This window comes from Oryzias melastigma, linkage group LG12, assembly GCF_002922805.2.
Source record: "Oryzias melastigma strain HK-1 linkage group LG12, ASM292280v2, whole genome shotgun sequence".
NCBI classification, from domain to species: Eukaryota; Metazoa; Chordata; class Actinopteri; order Beloniformes; family Adrianichthyidae; genus Oryzias; species Oryzias melastigma.
This window is the reverse complement of record NC_050523.1, coordinates 21,668,137-21,687,456: the sequence shown is the minus strand read 5'-3', so window position 1 is coordinate 21,687,456 and position 19,320 is coordinate 21,668,137. Positions and strand designations below refer to the sequence as shown.

Genomic DNA, 19,320 nt, shown 5'->3' with positions numbered 1-19,320 from the left:
AAAAAGGCGGAGCTCACTCTGCGATTCTGACGCCCATACGGCCCAGCCTCAGCCCGACTCTGCCTTCAGTGGCCCCAAGCTAAACTGAGTTTGAGAAACCTGCTTTAAATGTTTACACTTGCAAAAACAATCCTTTGGCAGCTTGATGTTTTTAGCAAATTAAATAGAGCCCTTTTCAAATTTGACCAATCGCATGGACCTCTTTTATGTTCGATACTCGCCTCCTGTGTAGACGTGGATAATTTAGAGTATAATTTAAGTTTTCTTAAGTTTATTTATATAAACTGGTGGAGTGAAATGGAAATGATGTATTAGCTGCTTTGCTACATAGTCATGTATCACAAGTCTTATCGTCAGTGCAGTATCCATCACTAATATCGCACATTGCAAGTTTTTTTAATATCGTGCAGCCATACTACAGTCCTTCATCCACTGTGAGAAATTTGATTTTTTTTTTCTTTATTTGGACTTGAGATCAATCACAGAGAAGCAAGAAGCTTCATGGATCAAACCTGGTGATAATATTTCACCTTAACCTTTCACGACCTGACGTCCACGTGTGGAGACATCACATAGTACCACAGTAGTAAATAAATCCTCCATTCTAGTTTCTAAGAGTTTTTCCAAAATTTTATAGAACTGTTGCAACAGAGAAACTGGCCTCTATTGTAAAATAATGTTTGTTTCAAGTTTTGAACAAAAGTAAAACTTTTGACATTTTGATTTGATCTGTAAATAAACTTGTTTGGAATAATAAGTTACAAATGTATTCTCGTAGCTTCAAGATCTTATCTATTCCTGTTTTTACCAAAGTCATATCAAGGTCGTTAACATTAGTAGACAGTTTCCCTTAATTTGTCGAACTGTTTTTATTATTTTATTTGCATTTACTGGACTAAAAAACAATTCCATTTTATTTCTGTTAATCATGTTTACTTGATGTCTTTGGATCTGGAATTTGTTTTACCAATTGAGGGCCTAATTTCACCAAAAAATAAGAAGTATTTAAATTTATGAACAATGACCTACATTTAATAATCGTCCTTTTCTTCATTGATGAAATATTTTGGATAAGTACTGCTTTTTGTTCCATGTCTTTATTTAAAGTTCTACATGTTTTTCTTTTTTTTTGACTATTGTTGATTTTTAATACTGTTAAATTATATTATTTGTTAGATGTTTTTGTTATATAGACTACCGTGTGCTTATATTTTTTTGTATTTAATCCACGGGAAATAAATTTGTTTTTAAATATATTTTTTTTGACTGGACAATACCAAATCAGTGGTATAATTTTCTGTCTTTAACAACAAGTGTTTTTTAATCAAACTTGAAAGGCAAAATATTGGCGCTATCCAGATACAGCTTTGAACCAGATGCTCACTTAGAAGAGGAAAACAAAGACATACATGGATCTGGATGCATCAGAATGGAGTGTAACAGGAATTTTAGTATTTCCAACGTAACATTTTTCGAACTGCATTTTTCTCTCTGCCCCCAAGAATACTCAGAAATGTACTTTAACACTTAATTTTCCTTACATATGTCCTCATATTACACATTAAAAACACAATTTTCAATGGATTGGGGCTTCAAACGAGTGCTGGACTGAGATAAAATGTCCAAAAACAGTCTGTCTGGTGGTGTGTTCATCCACGATGATGCTGCTAACCTGTCTTTTCCTGTCCTTGGAGGATAAAAGACTTATGGATATATTTCAGCAAAGCTGCCAATGGATCGGATGGCTAAAAATGTTTTCCAATTAGAAGAGTCAAGTGTGTACTGGGAGAACTAATCCAAGGGCTTTTCCAAACAGATTTGTGAGTCGTGCTGTGTTGAAATGCCCACTGAAAGTTTTGTGCCAGTGCTTCCTCGCCTTTAGTCCACTCACCTGGAACACACAACGAATCCAACACACATGCACTTGTGTGTCGCACGTTTGTACTGTAGATCTGTGAATTTCTGCAGAAACCAGTCAATAAGACTCCCTTCTCCAAAGAGTCAAAATGCTCTCCTGATTTATGGGACATGGTCGCTCGCCAAACTAAGTGATTTAGGTTTAAATCCAGAACAGAGCTTCTATTATATAATTGAGGACGAAAAGAATCAATAGGAGCAGCTGGACGTGTCGGCGGCGGGCGCCGCTCACATCCATATTGAGAGCATCTCCACTTCGATCTGCGTCTGGGCCTGGCTCAGCTTCACTAGTCTAATCACACAGCAAGCAGGTCGATCTGAGGACTTAGCCAGTGGTGCTCTCTGATGGCATATGTTAACATGATTTTTCCTCTTGTTCACTGTTAAATAAAAAGGCTGCACCTGAGATCCTCGACCATTCAGAGCTCAAAAACCAGGGATTATTTTAAACATAGCCCGAGGTGAGAGCGAGATTCTCCGCTCCAGTAACCAGAGCGAGCTGGAGGTGGGCGGCTGAAGACAAGAGGGGCAAACAGGATATTTATCCTATTGATTTTCTCAAGTTGAAACAAGAAGATTTAGGGGGGCTTGACTCTTAAAATTCCCAAGGAGCTGCTCTCCCCGCTCAGCCGCGAACACACACACACCAGCAGACAGCACCATGCCAGCGAGGTGTGAGGGAGGTTTCGGGGCCTTGAGCTGGGAAGCTGTGCTGTGCTGTGGAATGATGCGCCCCAATGTGTGTCAGAGGAATCATTATAGCTGGTGCTGGAGCTGGAGCCAGCTTATGGTGTTTGTGTGTGAGGGGGGGCAAAGTGGAGGTCTGAAGACAACAGATGAGAGGGACGTCAGTATTGGAGAAGGGAAGCTTTTGTTTCTCTAGCTGAAGAAAAACTACCTGCAGATCAATAACATGTGAGGGAAGCTGTAGGAATATGAGTTAGCTAACTGGAGACTCCTGGAATTTTAGTTTGGAATTTTTTGTAGTTTGGAAGGCTGGCCGGTTATGTTAGAGGAAACTTTTTGTTCAGATTTCTAGTTAGAATCCTCAGTTTGGTCATACAGTTTCACCTGGTATCTAACCGAAACTTGTGGTGGGTGGAAAAAGTCTGAGAAAAGTACATCATCTTGTTTTATTTTTTTTTAATTTTTTTTTACAGTTGTGACAAAGTAGCATCTACTTTTCACTTAAGCTCGGCACTTTTAGAAATGTCATGTAGGAACAAAGCAGACTCCACATGTTTAAAGTTGTTTATTGATTTTGTGATGTCTCACCTCCACAAAATGGTGGCCAAGGCAGTGACTTCCTGTTTAAGGGTGGGGCACAGGAAGTGAGACGGGTTAAAAATTGTTTCCTTTTTTTTGTAATTTGTAATGATTTGAGTTGTTTGTTTATTTATATCTGTTTTGTTTACAGGACTTTAAATGTACACTTCTGTCTTTTGTCTGTTTTCTGTCTGTTGTTTGGTTCAGGTGACTTCCTTCCTGGGCGTGGCCAGCCAATTAGCTGAGACCTATAAAAGGGAAGAAGCTCAGAGGCAGAGGGAAGGAGCTTGTGTGAGCTGTGCAGCTACTGGGTTTGCTGTGAATAAAAACTGAATTTTAATATATATTATGTTAACCAGGCCACTCCAGTCACACCACATTGTGGCAACAATGAATACAAAATATAGTCAAGACATTCACATGGATAAACACCAATATTTGTTTGGAATATTTGCTTTACTTTAAACTTAGTGTCTGATTATCTGCCATCTTAACTAGGAGTTCCAGTTAAGATGGCGGCAGGATCAGTCATGCCATGATGAGCTCCAAGCAGTAAATTAGAAAAAGGCGATCCTGTGAACTTTCAATTAAAAAAACAACTCTAAACGTTGAAGACTGTATTTTTAATTTACCAGATGGTACATTGACCGTCAACCAAACCTGAGAATTGCTTCCTCTAGCCTGGCGTGGCTAACCAACAAACTCTGGCAAACAACAGCAGGGATAACCAGTGGCTAAGAATCATCCAAACGGCCTACTACTCGCCGAGCAGCGAGCACCAAGCCCAGTGTGGCTAGAAAACAGATCCCGGCAAGCGGCGATCCACAGTTCGGGGTGTGGTGTCCAACCCGGCGTGGCGAACCACCAAACTCCAGTGAGCGGTGGCCTACCCGTCCGACTTTGCTTTGGTCAAAGAATCCTCTATTTCCAGGAATTCCAGCAGTTAGTTTTTTGGGGTAATGTTACCCCAGTTGTAGAAGCCCCTCCCACAAGTTTGGACTGACTGGATGGGCATTTCTTTTCCTCCATGCGGTCAAGCTGCTCCAACAGCTCAATAGGGTTTAAATCTGGTGACTGTGCTGGTCACAGATAGAAAATAAATAGTTCTAGCACCGTCTGGAGGTGTGCTTTGGGTCATCGTCCTGTTTTAGGATGAAAATGGTTTCAATTAAGTGCTGCAAAATGTAGTGATAGCCTTCCCTTTTTCAAAGTCCCTTTGACCCTAAACACAAACCAACTCACGTGATTAATCATTCAAAACCACCGTGATGGATTACAACAAATATTGTTTTAAATTGATTCATAAAAAGGGAGCATTTGGATGACATTACAGCACTCATGACCATTAACAGTGCCAATGAGTTAGACACACAGATGTGTGTGAGAAGTCTGTTCAGTGGTATTTAGGGAGGCAATAATTCCGCACGACACGCGGGTTTTAATGAGCTGTGTGATGCTGTGAGACCTCTTGTGGCGCCTGCTGAGCAGTGCCCAAGGCAGCCAGTTCCTACCAAAGAAATGTTTCCCTTGTGAAATACTTCCATTTCGATACGCCTCAAAAACCCCTTCTCCAGGCGTAAAAGTATTATATATTTACAGATATTTTTTTATATTGTGGTGTTTCCATTAAGAAAATGTATTATTCCAAATCCAATTTGCGCAATTTTATAGTTAATGGTAGGGCAGCTATGACATTTTGAGAGTAATATTTAATGAAGCTACCAGTGAGATATCTATTTCCTAAACTGGAGAGCCTAATGTTGTTATCTTCTTGCTTAGATGTGCAGCGGGGGCTCCCACTTCTTTTCTACTTCTACTCAGGTTTAGGGCCTGTTTGTGCTGTTCTCTAAAGAGAGTAGTACACACTGTTGAAGGAAATCTTCATTTTTTTTTGTCAAACTTTCACATGGAATAGCCTCAATTTCCAAGAACAACAATAGATTGTCAAGTTTTACATGAAACTTCTCTTTTTCTGACCGTTTTATGAGTCTTCAATCGACCCCACAAGTGTGATGCTCCAGATACTTAAGCGGTTCAAAGGAAGGTTAGTTTATTGGCTTCTCTAACCAGCCAAACTGTTTTTAGTTATTAATTATTATTATTTATTTAGAGTTTTCTTTGTGAGTTTGTGTTATTGTGTGTTTGGCAAGATACTTTATAAAGTCTGTATTTATTTTTAGTGATGGTTAATCGCAAATAAAAAAAAATAAATCTGTGGTTGGATGCTCAAGCATAAAGTTTTCTAGAAAAACTGAAGCAAATGTCAAAGCTAAAGAAGTCCAGAGCAGCTTTTACTTTAAAAATCCATATATATATATATATATATATATATATATATATATATATATTAGAAAATCTTACTTCTTCATTCATTTTTGTATAATAGAAACCTACATTTGTAATCAGCAGGGTTTTTGTCTGTTTGTCTAAAAGAACAATTAATTTAGTCAGAAGCAAATTTCTTGACTCTCCTGTAATTTGCATTTCTAACAAATACCTGAATAGAACTAAATATGTAAATGAGTCCACAGTTAAAAGCGACTCTGCAGTCTTTTATGAGCTGTTCCTCCTGATTGACAGAAAACATGGAGCCAACGACACACCTGTCAGCTGAAGGGAATTCAAAACTCCTTCATAAAAAGTAAGAATTGAGTTTGGCGAAATATATTAGCAGTGGAAAGTCTGCAGTCATTAAACTATTTTAAGGAATACAAAAAATTAAAAGGGGAATATTTTAAAGAAATCAAGGAGGAAGTTGAAGTGCCAGCACAGAATACCTGAGACAAGGCTGTAAAAAGTAGAACAACTCTAAAAGAATAAAAAATAAAATAACAAACAAAAATAAATACAGTTAAATTGATTGCTGGCATTATTACCACTTTAACAGAATGAGTAGAAAACAGAGACAACTGAAAGTGATGGGATTAGAAATTTCTGCAAATTTCTTCATCTTGTTCTGATTTGAAAAAATGCTGACGGTTACCCAGATCCTTCATCTTAGATACATTTGCTCCCGTTTTGATTTTTGCTTTCTTTATAAAGACCCACTTTAAGGAAAATTGTGTTTTCTGTATTTTTGACATGCTCTTGTGGCATTTAACTAATGACATAAAAAAAAGGCTTAAAATATCGTTTTTGAGTATTTCTTTGTTCAAACGGTTGTGAATCAGAAGCAGAGGAGAAAATGGAGTTCAAAAAAGCTTTTAGATGTGACGTAGAAGCTGCAAGCTCCCTGCTTCGCTCCATTTTATTTATTTTTTTTTCTCGTCTGAGCTGGTATCTGGCTCAGAACCGTATGAACAGCTCCAAGATTGCACACCATTTTTGCTGCAGCGCTAATGTAAGGCTAGAGGTGTGAGGGGCTGTAAGCTAGTGGGAGAGCATATGGGATGATGAGAAGTGGGGGCAGGCTTACGATGCGCCAACTTCAAGGTGAATTTTTAATGAACTCCTCGTTCTGCACAAACGTCTTAGAAAATGACAGGTTTTTGGATTAAAAGAAAATAATTTGAATTAAAAGACAGCCGGGATTTGGATCAGATCAGAGCAATCAAAGTCATCTACTTTTTATAATAACACAATCCAAACACATGATGGGGTTCTGAACTTGACTTGAACATGTTTTCTCTCTTTATTTACAGATCAGCAGACTGCCAACAGCCCTGCAGTTTCGGCTGCAGCTGTCATCCCTGCCTTCCCCAGCTGTTGTACCTGCACCTCCCTGGTCAGCGTGCAGTCAGGATCCGTCGCCCCGGAGTGGGGACTGTGGCCTGCTCTGTCATCCTCGCAGATGACGGCTGATCTCATAGGTGGGGAGGAGACAGCGCCGTAATTGTTCTTCGGAGTGCCCCAATTATGCCATAAACAGCCCCTCAGTGATGAGGCTAATGGCAAGAGTCCTCGTTTGCATAGCATTATCTTAATTAAGCCCGAGGCCTGGCAGCAAAACAATCATGAGCTAATGTTACTGATGGATGGTGGCGATGGTCCGGCAGCAACCATTTACCCGACAGCTATATTAATTAACAGCTCTCCTGTTACATGGGCTTTAACAGGGATGAATAAGTTAACACGGTGACGATGACGCCGGTGGTGACAGGCCGCTTCTGCCTACGTGTGGCCTTCTAATAAAGAGACGCTATTGTGTGAGGTGTGTGTCTGTGTGTGTGTGGAGAGGGATGCTAAAGAAGACCTGGCATCAGATCTTATTACCCATTTCCTAGAGGAGGAAACGGAGCCAGCAGTAGTACCAGCTTTTAAATAAATCACCATACAAAGCCTGTGCTAATACTTTTAATCGTGAATTAATTACGCACTTATTGCAGGGCAAAAAAAAAAAAAGCATAAATGTTCCAATATGCTAAGTCTGGAAAATGCCATTAAACAGGGTTCTTCAGAATCCGCCGCCTTATGTTCTATACAAGCAGCGAATCCCTCTCAGACCAGGACCTGGACTGTCTGGATCAGGATTCGGAGCGCCGGCCAGGTAGCTCCTTTTGTTATGCAAAATTATGCCATGTGATCCAGTAGGATAAAAGAGAAGAGAAAAAGAAACCGTTCAGATAAGGTACCCCCCATCAGATAATTAAGGATGCCTTCGCTCCAGTTTCTCCTTTTTGCATAAGTGTCTGATCAACTTTCAAAAAGCTCATCAGTCAGAGCTTCAATCCAGGAGTTTCAGCAACTTCCTACAGAATGGGGCCAGCCTGAGCCTGCATTGTGGGGGGTCGCATCTGAGGAGGACTACATTCACGAGGACGATCTACATCACTCTAACAGACATTATTGAACGTTATTTGGTAGAAATCACAGCATTGACTGATTTTCGTGAAGTCTGAAGGTCTTGGTCACCAGTGAACTTACAGGTGGATCCCGGCTGTCAGTGAGTGAAAAATAGGAAAACCTGCTTGTATGAGGCACACAGGAAATATCAAGATTGAGCAAAAATGTTCATGCATGTTTTTTTCTATGGGCATGCTGCAAGCGACAGGTCTTTGTGACCACATATACAACACGTCAGATAAAGTAAGGGCTGGGTTAGAGCAAGGGTCTGTAACCTGCAGCTCCAGATCCACATGTGGCTCTGTTATCTCTCCATGGTAAAATAAGTCATGGAGACTGCTGACCCAACCATGTAGACCGGAGTCAGCAGCTCCCCCTAACCAAAACTACCTAAAGAAAACAAATAAACAAAGCCTGAAAACTAAGACTACCAAGGTCCAACCCCAAACAAAAGGTCCAATAACAAAACCCAGCAGAGTAAGACTGCTAAGGACAAAGAGTTAGAGAAATTGATGACTGAGGTGGGCATAGATGATAAACTATGTAGTTTTTTTACACCCTTGTTGACCTGAAGACGTCTTGTTTGCTCAACACTACCTCCGGAATGCACAGATTTTACGCCTGGGTTAGTGAGACTCAAATCCGTTGCGTGGATTTTTCATTTTCTCAACCCTCCCAAACCCTTTGGAGCCTCTTAGTGCTAGTACTAGCTCCTTGTGCGTAACATGGTTGTTAGAAATCAGGAATGTTAGGCGTTCACCTGTGCGTGTGCAGCATTTGCGTCCAGTCAGAAGGAACCGGTATGTCAGGGCACCATACAACATCGCTTAAACCTCTTGTAACTTACGTTTTAAATAACTCTTTTGTGGTTTTATTTTTCCAACATGCCAATAACAATTCAACAAGGAAACAATTGAAAAATAAGGAAAAAAACATATTCACAACATAAGATTAACAAAATAACGAGAACATTTATAACAAAATTTGGGCATGTTGGCAGAAGCCGAGCTTATTAAAGCCCGCCCCTTTTACTTTTTCACCTGGTTTAACAACACATTTTCATATCTCAGCATGCCGTCAGAGATAATGATAAATAAATCAACATTTTCAGTATCACCACCATTCTTAACACTGTTGCAAACCTCATACTTTCACACAAAGATTGCATACATTGTCCTTAAATTCCATACCCACTGTGACCAAACCATTCTTTTTGAAGATGTTTTGACATTGCTTGTGTTCATTACCAAGACCAACGGTCTACAACCTGTAACAGTAAAAGAGCCATTTGTGCTTGTTTGCTACTGATCAAAACCTAGTAGGAGCTGCAAAGTCTTATTTTAATACTGCTGTGCGTTCATTACAATGTATTTTTATAGTAATTAATATGATTTTTTTTTGCATACATAAAACAGAAATATAAAACAAAACTAGCATTTTCTCAACATGTGAAAGTATATTTTAGCCTACATTTGACAGCAACTTGTATGATTTCCAACAGATCTAAATAGAAATAATATATATTTATTTATTTTTAGCCAAAGAGCCACTTTGGAGAGGTAAAAGAGCCACAGGTTGCAGACCTCTGACCTAGACTATTCTATAATTTTACTCCTGACACAGACACACACATTTTTTTTTTTTTTTGGTAGTTCTTATTAATAGTAATTTAAAAGTTCCGTCACCCCTCAGATTGTGGGACTTCTCTTTGATTAGAAATATTTTTGTACATTAATTGGTAAGACTTTATTGAATGCTTTAAAATAATTTGTGCTGTTTGGTATTTAACTAAGTCATGTAATTTCCGTATTTTTTTTTTTTTTTTGTAAAAAGAAAAAGTTGATTTGTGTGTTCTAAAAATCCAGTTTTATTTATTATGAGTAATGCTCTTTTGTGTAACATATAAAAGGGATATATGGAACACTGATAATTATTCCCGCTTACTTCAGCACCATAAAGTAGGGGAGAACTAAGGAGCAGTATAATATGCACAATGTTTTATAAATACATCCTTACAGATACTTCACGACACACTTACAAAATACACGACAATGGTACATTCCAGAATTGTAACCTCATCTTTGGCCCAATCCGAATTCTTCACATCTCTTTAACCCTACATATACCTCTCCAAATGGAGAGTAATGCAAAAAATGTGTCTCAGAATTCAGATGTCACTTCCGCTCGATGACAGCCAGCTAGTATTAGAAGGGAATAATTTGGATTGAGCCTTTCTCAGCTTGAGTGGAATTGAAGTTCCAAATCACAAAATCTGAGTGACGTCATACAAAACAAACCTGGGACTATGAGGGCGTTCAGGTTGTTAAAACACAAGATGTTCAGAACTATTAGCTCATTTTAAGTGTTTTTTTTCCAATCAAAATTTATATTTTTGTTTATGGAAAAGTTTGCCACAATCAACCTAATTGGTTAAAGTAACCAGAAAAAATGTTTGTTTCTGTTATTTATCATAATTTCAGAAACTCTCATGTGGTTTGAAACAAAATGAAGAAATCAAACAATAAGTAATAATTTATTATGATTTAAATACATTTTTTTTATGTCACGTAATTTCATTTGAATGTAGCTGCAAAAGGAAGAAACAAAGTTAAAGTCTGACCTGATCTTGCAGGAAGTGATGGGTGACAGTGGATGGAAAAACCTCTTAAACCTGACACTGGAATAAACAGCATCATGTTGTTCACACACACCCGAGAAGCAGACACACACTCTTCTGTTTTTCACTCTAACTACTTTATTTTTGAGATGATCTATTAATAGTTTAACCAACCAATCAATTTGTTTCGCTCTCCTACATGAGTCTACCTCTTGTTTTGGTTACAGCTCCAGGCTGCTGGTGCACATGCACACTTTTGTGTTGGATGTCACAACTCTGCCATAACATGCTGCTAATGAGCCGTGCAAACAGACAGAAAAAGGATTTCAAATATCTTAACCGTGCGCAGAAGAGGTCGATGGCTACAATAAGGGAAATGAATTCCAGTTAGTGCTGCCATCTAATTGCAGCCCCTCCATATACGGTCTTTTTTTTCATGCTGATACACTTTCCCACCTCGACGACGCGCCTTTGCTTCTTGTCAAAACTCTTCCTCTACCTGTCACGGCATGTGAGTTTGCATGGTTTTCCTCCCCCTTCCACCTCCCTGCCTCTCCCCCCTCCTCCTACCCCCCCACGCGTCCTCCATCCTCTCGGCCTCCCCTGCTGCCAGTTTTTAACTACACTCCACTCTGGCCTCTGCTCTATTTGTTACAGCCCCAACACGAGTGCAAACAATCAAAGTCTTTGGGAACGCTAAAATATGCATGGCTATCCGTGACAGACAGATAAAGCAGGGCAATTAGCCACGTAATCCTAGAGCATCGTACGGAACAGTCCGCCTCAGCTGTCCTCCCTCCCCTCCGTCCCTTTACTCTCTTGGTCTCCATTAGTTAAATGTACTCTGTGTGTCGGCTACCCATCAAATCAAGTAACACTTCCCCTAATTGGCTTATAAATAATACAGCAGAGCCTACATTATAATTTCATCAGTGGTAAACATTGCGGGGGCAGTTGGTAAAGAACCTATCCCTCATTAATTTCTTAATTTGGGTGGATGGAATGATGGGGAAGTAAGAGAATGAAAGGTGAAGAAAGAGGGAAAGGTGGATATCAGATGAATGGAGGGACCAGAACCGCGTCGGAGGAGGAGGAAACGGGGGAGAAATGATGCTGCTGCTTTTGTTAGGAGATGTCATTTATTGGATCCGGGGGTTTTGTCAGTACTCTTGTGCAATAGGTGATCAAGGCCCCGCCATCTCCAACTTACACACAAATACGCAGAAGTAAACACCCTCTCCCAGTTCGCCGTTCTTTTTTTACACCGACCTGATGAATATTTTATAACACGCCTTATAAATATTCATACTAATAGTTTTGCACACTGTTATTACCGGTATTTCCTTTTTTGACAAAAAAAAAAAAGTCAAAAATACTCATTAAGTATTCTGCATAACCAGGCCCTGAAATAAGTTCTCATTTCCACACAGACGGGAAATTATCTAGATCAACTGCTCAGGCGGTCTCTCAGCAATAAGTTACCAGATCTGCTCCGGAAACCTCCTCTTTGCCATGTTTGTCTTTAAACAGCAATTATCTGCTTTAACAATAGAACAGTTTTCTTTGGGAGTGGATTCTTTCTAACTCCCATCTTTGGCCGCAATCACAAGACAAAGCAGAGAAATTCTCAAAGTCCCTGCATGATGAAATATCTTTTGTAAAAGGCAATAGGTCTGTAATAGCCTTCCTCCCCCTGTCACCCAAACCTGCTTTTATATTGCATAATGCACTTTTAAGGGAATTTTACATGGCCTGTGATGGATGCTGTGAAATATGAGGTGTGAAAAAGTGACGTCCTCTGATCTCAGAAAGACAGATATTAAAGCAAAGCCTCAAATGAGCCCCCCCAACACCCCTCCCTCCCTCGCCGCCATCTCTTCCAGCGGAAATTTGAACAATAAAAGGCGCCAAGAGCCCTTCAGCCATCAAAAGGAAGTTAAGCGCTCGACATTCTTAGTGAGATTTTTGAAAACGGAGCCACCTGAAGGCAATCTGTCTCCACTGGAACCCGGCTTGTCACTGTTACAGAGAGCTGTCACTTCAGTGCGCCGGCGCTGATGGAGACAGACAGCCGTCAGCCGCCGCATTTACAAGCCCGCCGTGATGTCTTGGAGGCCTGCTGAACAGTTTGTTCCACCTAAGATCTGCTGAAACATACTCAAGCAGAGCCAGGAGCGTTTTTTTCATCACAGATCGCTGTCATCTTAATCTGAGAGGAAAAAAAAGAAAAAGCTTTTCAATCTTGAAGAAAGGCAGCAAGAAAACAGCTGTCCATCAATCAGAAATGAAGCAGACGAGATCAGATCTATTTAAAATAAGACACGAACCAGCGCTTTATGTAAAAGCAGCAGGATGTCCAGAAATAGAACTTTAAACAACATATTGAGAGCATTAAAATAAGAGGTATTAATGCAAATTTCTTGTAGTTTTAAACTGTTTTGATGAGTAACTTAGAGAATATATGCTGATGGTTTAGAGACTGTTCAGAAAAAAGTGAACTAAATAATACTTTTTTAGGTTTAAAATCTGCTCGAGCATATCATTGTAACAGGAAAACGCTGAAGCAGATTATGAAAGTCTCACCTCTGCCTGAAGGAGATGCAGAAACTGTCATCTGAAGATTTGACGTAAGACTGTAACTTATTAAGGGATAATCATTTAAAGTAAATCATAAATGTGCGCTCCTTTCTCAGGATTCCGCCACTGAGGTTTATTCTGACATTTTTTTGGACTGAAAATCACTCCGGAGTATAAGTTGTAGCAGCCATAAACACACATAAAAATAAGGAGGAAAAAACTCATTTATTTAACCAAATACAGGTAAAAAGAATGGACGTTGAAAGGCAAATCCGAATAGCAGAATATTTTAATATATTTAATATATTTCTCTATATTTCTATTTACTAAATGTGTTTTTCTACCCCTCTTATTTGAATAAAATAAGTAAATTATATAGAATAAAGAATATATATATATATATATATATATATATATATATNGATGTGCAGTCAGGGGAGGCAGTGCGAAATACAGAAATACAGCGTAAAAAATGCATAAATTACATAAAATAAACATACTTTTTAAATTAAAAATCAAATGTTATTTTTTTTTTACATTTGTTTTCTATGATTACCTTTTTCTGTGTGTGGGTTCAAAGTTTCTTTGGTAAAAAAGCAGCGTATTTACGAGTTTTCTGTTCAAATCCGCCATAGAGTGCTGGGTGAGGCAGTGTCTCACATGCTGACTGTAGCGGCAGCTGACGCATGTGCTGAATTGTTCCATCATAGAAGGCGCTTTATTTTAAAGTTACCTAATTTGCTTATCTTTTGCCTTCAGTGATGCCATTTTATGACCCATTTAGTCTTTTCACCACCTACAATAGGAAGAATAAAAGTCAAAGTGGTGCAAATCCCGCAAATCTTGCACAAACCTCATGTTTTCACAGCCTGTTCCTTTAAATGTCCGTCTTGGGGTCATATTAATCAGAAGAGCACAAATTTAATAGTAATGTCTCCTACACAATCATGGTTACAACAGTTGGCACTGCCATGTTTTGATGCAGATTCCGCCCACAGGTCACTACCAAATCTGTCCCCGATTGAAAAGAAAAAAAAAAAAAATTTGCACTTCACCTTACGTAATCAACAATTGTTGATTACAATTTCACAAAATAATCGACAAAACAATTGTTGACAAATCGATGACTGAAATAATTGTTAGTAACAGCCCTATTTCATACACACAAAACAGATTTTTAAAATAAAAAAGTTACTGTTTCTAAACATACATTTTAGAAATATAGCCTTTAAGTTTCTTTGCTGTTTAGAAAACATAGATAACAATAATAGACTGAATATATGTACGCTTCACTATTGCAAAGCTACAGTCAATATGTGACGCTCCATCAAGAATGTACTATTGTGTAAGAGGAGGTGAAGACGGACACAATCACTCAAACTGATTAAACAGTTTCTGCCTTTAATAGACTCAAAATTGGTTCTTCTTATAAGGATCAGATGTGTAATTTTCCATCAAATATAAAGTCCAGACATAGAAAGTTGTGTCGTGTTTGTCTCAAAATCAAATTCTGTTTTCTTCAGATGCATCTTTGCAGACCCAGACCCAGCAACCATGTTTCTTTTCAAAAGAAAAGTGTTTCTCCAAACATTTCCACCATAAGAAGAATCGTTCATTTTTGTTCTAATTACATGCAAATGAAATTCAGTGTTTAATATGCTAAGTGAGCTGTGAACATTCTGGGAAAACTGGGAACTCCTAACAAGTTTTGTGAATTATTTATTGTTTAATGCAATGATAAAAATTGAATTGTTTGCAGATGTTTTTTATTTCAATCCTTTCCTTCGTTGTTCAGCTCTCTTCTGTTAATTTCTACGATTTTTGCTATTTGATTAATTATGTAAAGTTTATTTCTAGAAATAAAGGACTATTGTGGTTTGATCACAGATGATTGTTAAAGGGAAACCAACAACATCCAGCTTTACGTTGTGGAACGAACATCCATGCATGGACTTATAAGGAAAACTGTAGATTTCCTCCTAAGGCATGATTTTTAAAACAAATGCAGTTAACTCCCTCAGGGTCAAATTAAGTTTTAGTAATGGAAAAAGGTGATATTCAGGGAGAATTATCATATGGGATAGTATTAGGTAGTTAGCATTTGCAATGTTTGCCTTGAAAGGGTTAAAAGGGTTAACCCTAACCTTTTGTATCATATTTGATAGAGATTTCTGAGACCCCATCTAACTAACATGATCCAAATATTCATTCAAAATCCATTATCTATAACTTAGTCCATGTTTTCTATCCTGTAGTTCATCAATTGTCCACTAGGGGCAGTTGAGGGACTTTCCCTGCTAATTTAAAAATGGCTGCCTCTGTGAAACCTCAAAAACAGTTTTAAAATTATTTTTTTAAAATGACACCTATCTAATTAACATGATCCAAATATTCCTTAAAATTCCATTATCTATAACTTAGTCCATGCTTTCTATCCTGCAGTTCATCACCCATCCACTAGGGGCAGTAGAAGGACTTTTCCTGCTCATTTCAAAATGGCTGTCTCTGTGAAACCTCAAAAACACTTTTGGGGGTAAAAGCTTTTTAAAACTTTAAAGGTAGAATGACTCATGTAGTGTTATTATTTTTAAATGACTATTGCTGCACTGAAAGGACAGAAAATTAGTTGATAAATTCTTTCTAAAACAGTTACACCATGTTAAAATGTGTGGATCACATTTGGCTAAAAAAGGCACTAAACACTAATGTCAATATTTTACCATTTCAAATTGACATTGTTGTGAGAAAAAGCTAATAAAACTACTCAAAGTGTCACAGTTTATATTATCGATATCTCATAAAATGTAAGCTATTGCAAAGTGTGCATGTTTTTTTGTGAATTTTATCAACAGGTTAAAAAATCCTTTTATTTCCAAAACATCTGAATTTTCTGTCATTTTTTAGTGGGATTTACAGGGTTAATTACTACTAGTACATTTCAACTTTTAAAATATGTCTGTCAAAATCAACTAAAGTATAAAAAAGATTTAAAGTGAAGCCACTACACCTGAAATCCTCACTGAATGTGATGAGAGCTGCTGAGCTAAACAGCAGAAATGGTTAAAGCAGTCAAACGCTGAATGTGGCCCCCTCCGTGTAATTACGGCAGAACAAGAGGAGACGGGGAGCATGTTGAGAATGAGCTTAATTAATGTAGCAGTAAAAAGTGGCCCTCCCTCTGCTCGTCCATTGTGCGGCTCCGTATTAGTTCCACTTCAGCGCCCTCAAAGGCAGGAACAAATAGTGACTCTAATGATGGACATGCAACCCCTCCCTGCTCACACAACCTCCCGGATGGTCTCGGGTCACTGCCTCTCCTCCGCCCGTCTTTCTCCCCTCTTCTCCCTCGGGGAGTCAGGGATGGCGAATAACCATGTTCAGCCGATCAGTTCTGAAAGAACGGCAGACAGCCTTGCATACTGACTTCATTAGCACTGACAAGTTAGGGGGATGCGGCTCAATTTAGAAGACTTTACAAAAAGAAGAGTGAAACCTCGAGGGGGCGAGGCAGACACGACTGTGGATCGTTGCTGCACCGGAATGGTTATTGTGGTGGATTTCTGCTCCGTTTACAGCTGCTTCCTGTCTGCATGCTACATAAATATAGCAACTACAGAAAAATAAATAGAGAACCACTGGGGCTCAAATATTAAACCACAAAAACTAGTTTTACAGTTTTAGATGCTTCAACAAAAGATAAAATGTACTGATAAATCTTAAGTCTTTCCTCAGTAGTCAGTAACTCATTGGTGAGTTTCAAACTGACCCCTATTAGGATTGTTTTTATTCCAAATTTAATGTAAAGGTTTCAGAAAGTTTTTACTTTTTGCTTAAAAAGACAACAAGATTTTTGACACATAATTACGATTCAACTTGGAAAAAAATCCATGGAACTTTGTGTATATTTTACTGGAGGTTCACCTGTTTTTTTTTTTTTAAAAAAAAAACATTTTTCTCAAAGTTTTGACCTTATCTATGCTTTGTTTGTGAAGTTATACCTATTTCTTGTGTTCACACTTTCTTTTTTTTATATAATATAAAAACAGTTTGAGCTCAGTTATTGTGATTTTTCCCAGCAGAAAAATGACAAAATTTACATTCAGATTTTTGGACAGTTTTAGATTTATTTTGAAATTACTGTGTGATATAATTAAAATTTGTCTGTAAAAATAGAAGCTGGGGTTGCACTAAAACGGATACAAAAAACACTTTTGAAGATTGATTAATAGAGCAAATTGTAAAGTAGAAATAATAAAAAGATAAATAAAAAAAACAGCCCCAAACTAAGGGTTAGAGTCCCGCTGCGATTATGCTTTTGATCTATTTTACTAGTCTTTTAATTATGTTAATGCCGTTTTTTTTGCCAAAATTAAAAAAATTGTGCTGTTTTCTAGGACATTGTTTCTGCAGAACGGCTGGAGTTCATTAGAAATTCACTTTTGAGTTTTGGGCGGGTAATCCTACCCCCATTACCTAACATTTCTCTGTCTATGTACTCTCCCACTATATCGGAGCTAGCAGCTGTACATTTTTGATGATTGCTTTTTTTGGACGTGCTGGCTGCTCCAAAAAAATCAGGGTTCCCCAACCACCGGGCTGCAAACCAGTACCAGGACGGGTCCAGTACTGGTACCCTAACCTTAACCCCATACCAGACGTGTGCGGTACCAGATCGGAACTGCTACAGCAAACTGGTACATCGTGGTACTGGACTGTACTGGAACCGCACATCCGGTACTGCCTGTATCAGGGTACCAGTACCGGCCATGTTCTGAGGACCAATCCACGTCGCGTAGCTCGTCTGATAAAACCCTGGCGTAGGTATCATATGTGCTCGGCTTGCGACTAGTGATGACATCACACTACGGAAACGGCACTTAGTCAAACAACTTGGTGTGGAAATCTGCTTGGACTATTATTTATTATTTTGGTATTGACAGCTCCTCCACTAATGGCTGCTCTACATGCACTGCATATTCTAGTGGGACTTCCTGCAGTCCGTGCAACCAAAAAGAAGTTCAACACTAGCTGGAAGTATTTTGAAAAAAATACGTGTCACTAGTCATTGTCTTTTGTTTTCTTTTTTTCTTTAATGTGCGACCAACGTCAAACTAGCATGCTACTCACAAGCACCCACTTTAGCACAAGCTTCACACTTCCCAGCTTGATTTCTCTCTATTAAAATACAATTGCTATCCTGTAATGATTCCCCTCGATCGGATTATTTTGGTGTGAAGTTTTTTGCGGTTGATTGCAAATATTTCGCCCCCTTTTGTGGTTCTTTGCGTACTTGTTCGGACCTCCTCAGTTCTTTACTCAGGAAGACTCCATGCATCGTAATGGTGCATGTATGTCATTTCCTATGTCACGTGATGGTGGTCTAATGGTCCGGACCGTTCGCTATCTTACACGTCAGCAAGTCGCAAGCCCCCGAGCACATATGGTACCTACACCGGACCTCTGATTTAATTGGAACAGCCAGCACGTAAAAAAAAGACAAGTTGAAGACACTCAAAATGTCAGAAAGTGACGCAGAAGGGTCCTTAACCATATGTCAAAATGTGACGACTTGAGAATGAAAATGTGTTGGTAAAAACACCAAAAACATCTTAAAGGTTCCAACAAACTCTACTTTTCTATCATATTTGTGATGTCAAAAGAAAGCCCAGCATTTGTTTTTGGTAGTTTCTGAAAAATTTCTCACTCAAAGGAATAGACAGGAGACTAGTGCACTTGGAAACATCGTCCCACGGTGGAGACTTCGGAAAAGCGGCTACAGTTTGCACTCCCATTTCAAAATATATTTTTGGAGCAACACAATGAGTCAATACCCTCAAGAGAATACACCGGGACACATTTTGTTCAAAACCCTAGTCTAAACAAAACAAAAGGAATATCACATGAAATTAAGGTGCGAGAAGATGCCATGAATGTTTTATGTCTTCAAGCCACTGACATAAAGGATATAAATATTGTATGCAAAGAGGAAAATCCCCTGTTTGAAGTCTCAAAAGCAAAGACGGTGGAAGAGAAAGGGAGGGAAGGCAGGTAATTACTGGTGGAAAGGCTCTGACGGATTAGTACACTAAAGTAGGAGGAGGATCTACCAAACACAGCTAACCTCTAAGAGTATTGGGTCTCCACCTAACAGTGACAGGAAC

General features: G+C 38.7%; 1 long non-coding RNA gene across 1 annotated transcript in view; it reads left to right on the top strand.

Annotated features, from left to right (window-relative positions):
* LOC112163436 overlaps positions 1–7,524 on the top strand; it is a 55,931-nt gene extending 48,407 nt beyond the window's left edge. The window contains exon 3 of the long non-coding RNA XR_002922276.2: positions 6,825–7,524. This is a non-coding gene — a long non-coding RNA (uncharacterized LOC112163436). The remainder of the gene's footprint in view (positions 1–6,824) is intronic.
* The last annotated feature ends 11,796 nt before the right edge of the window (positions 7,525–19,320 follow it).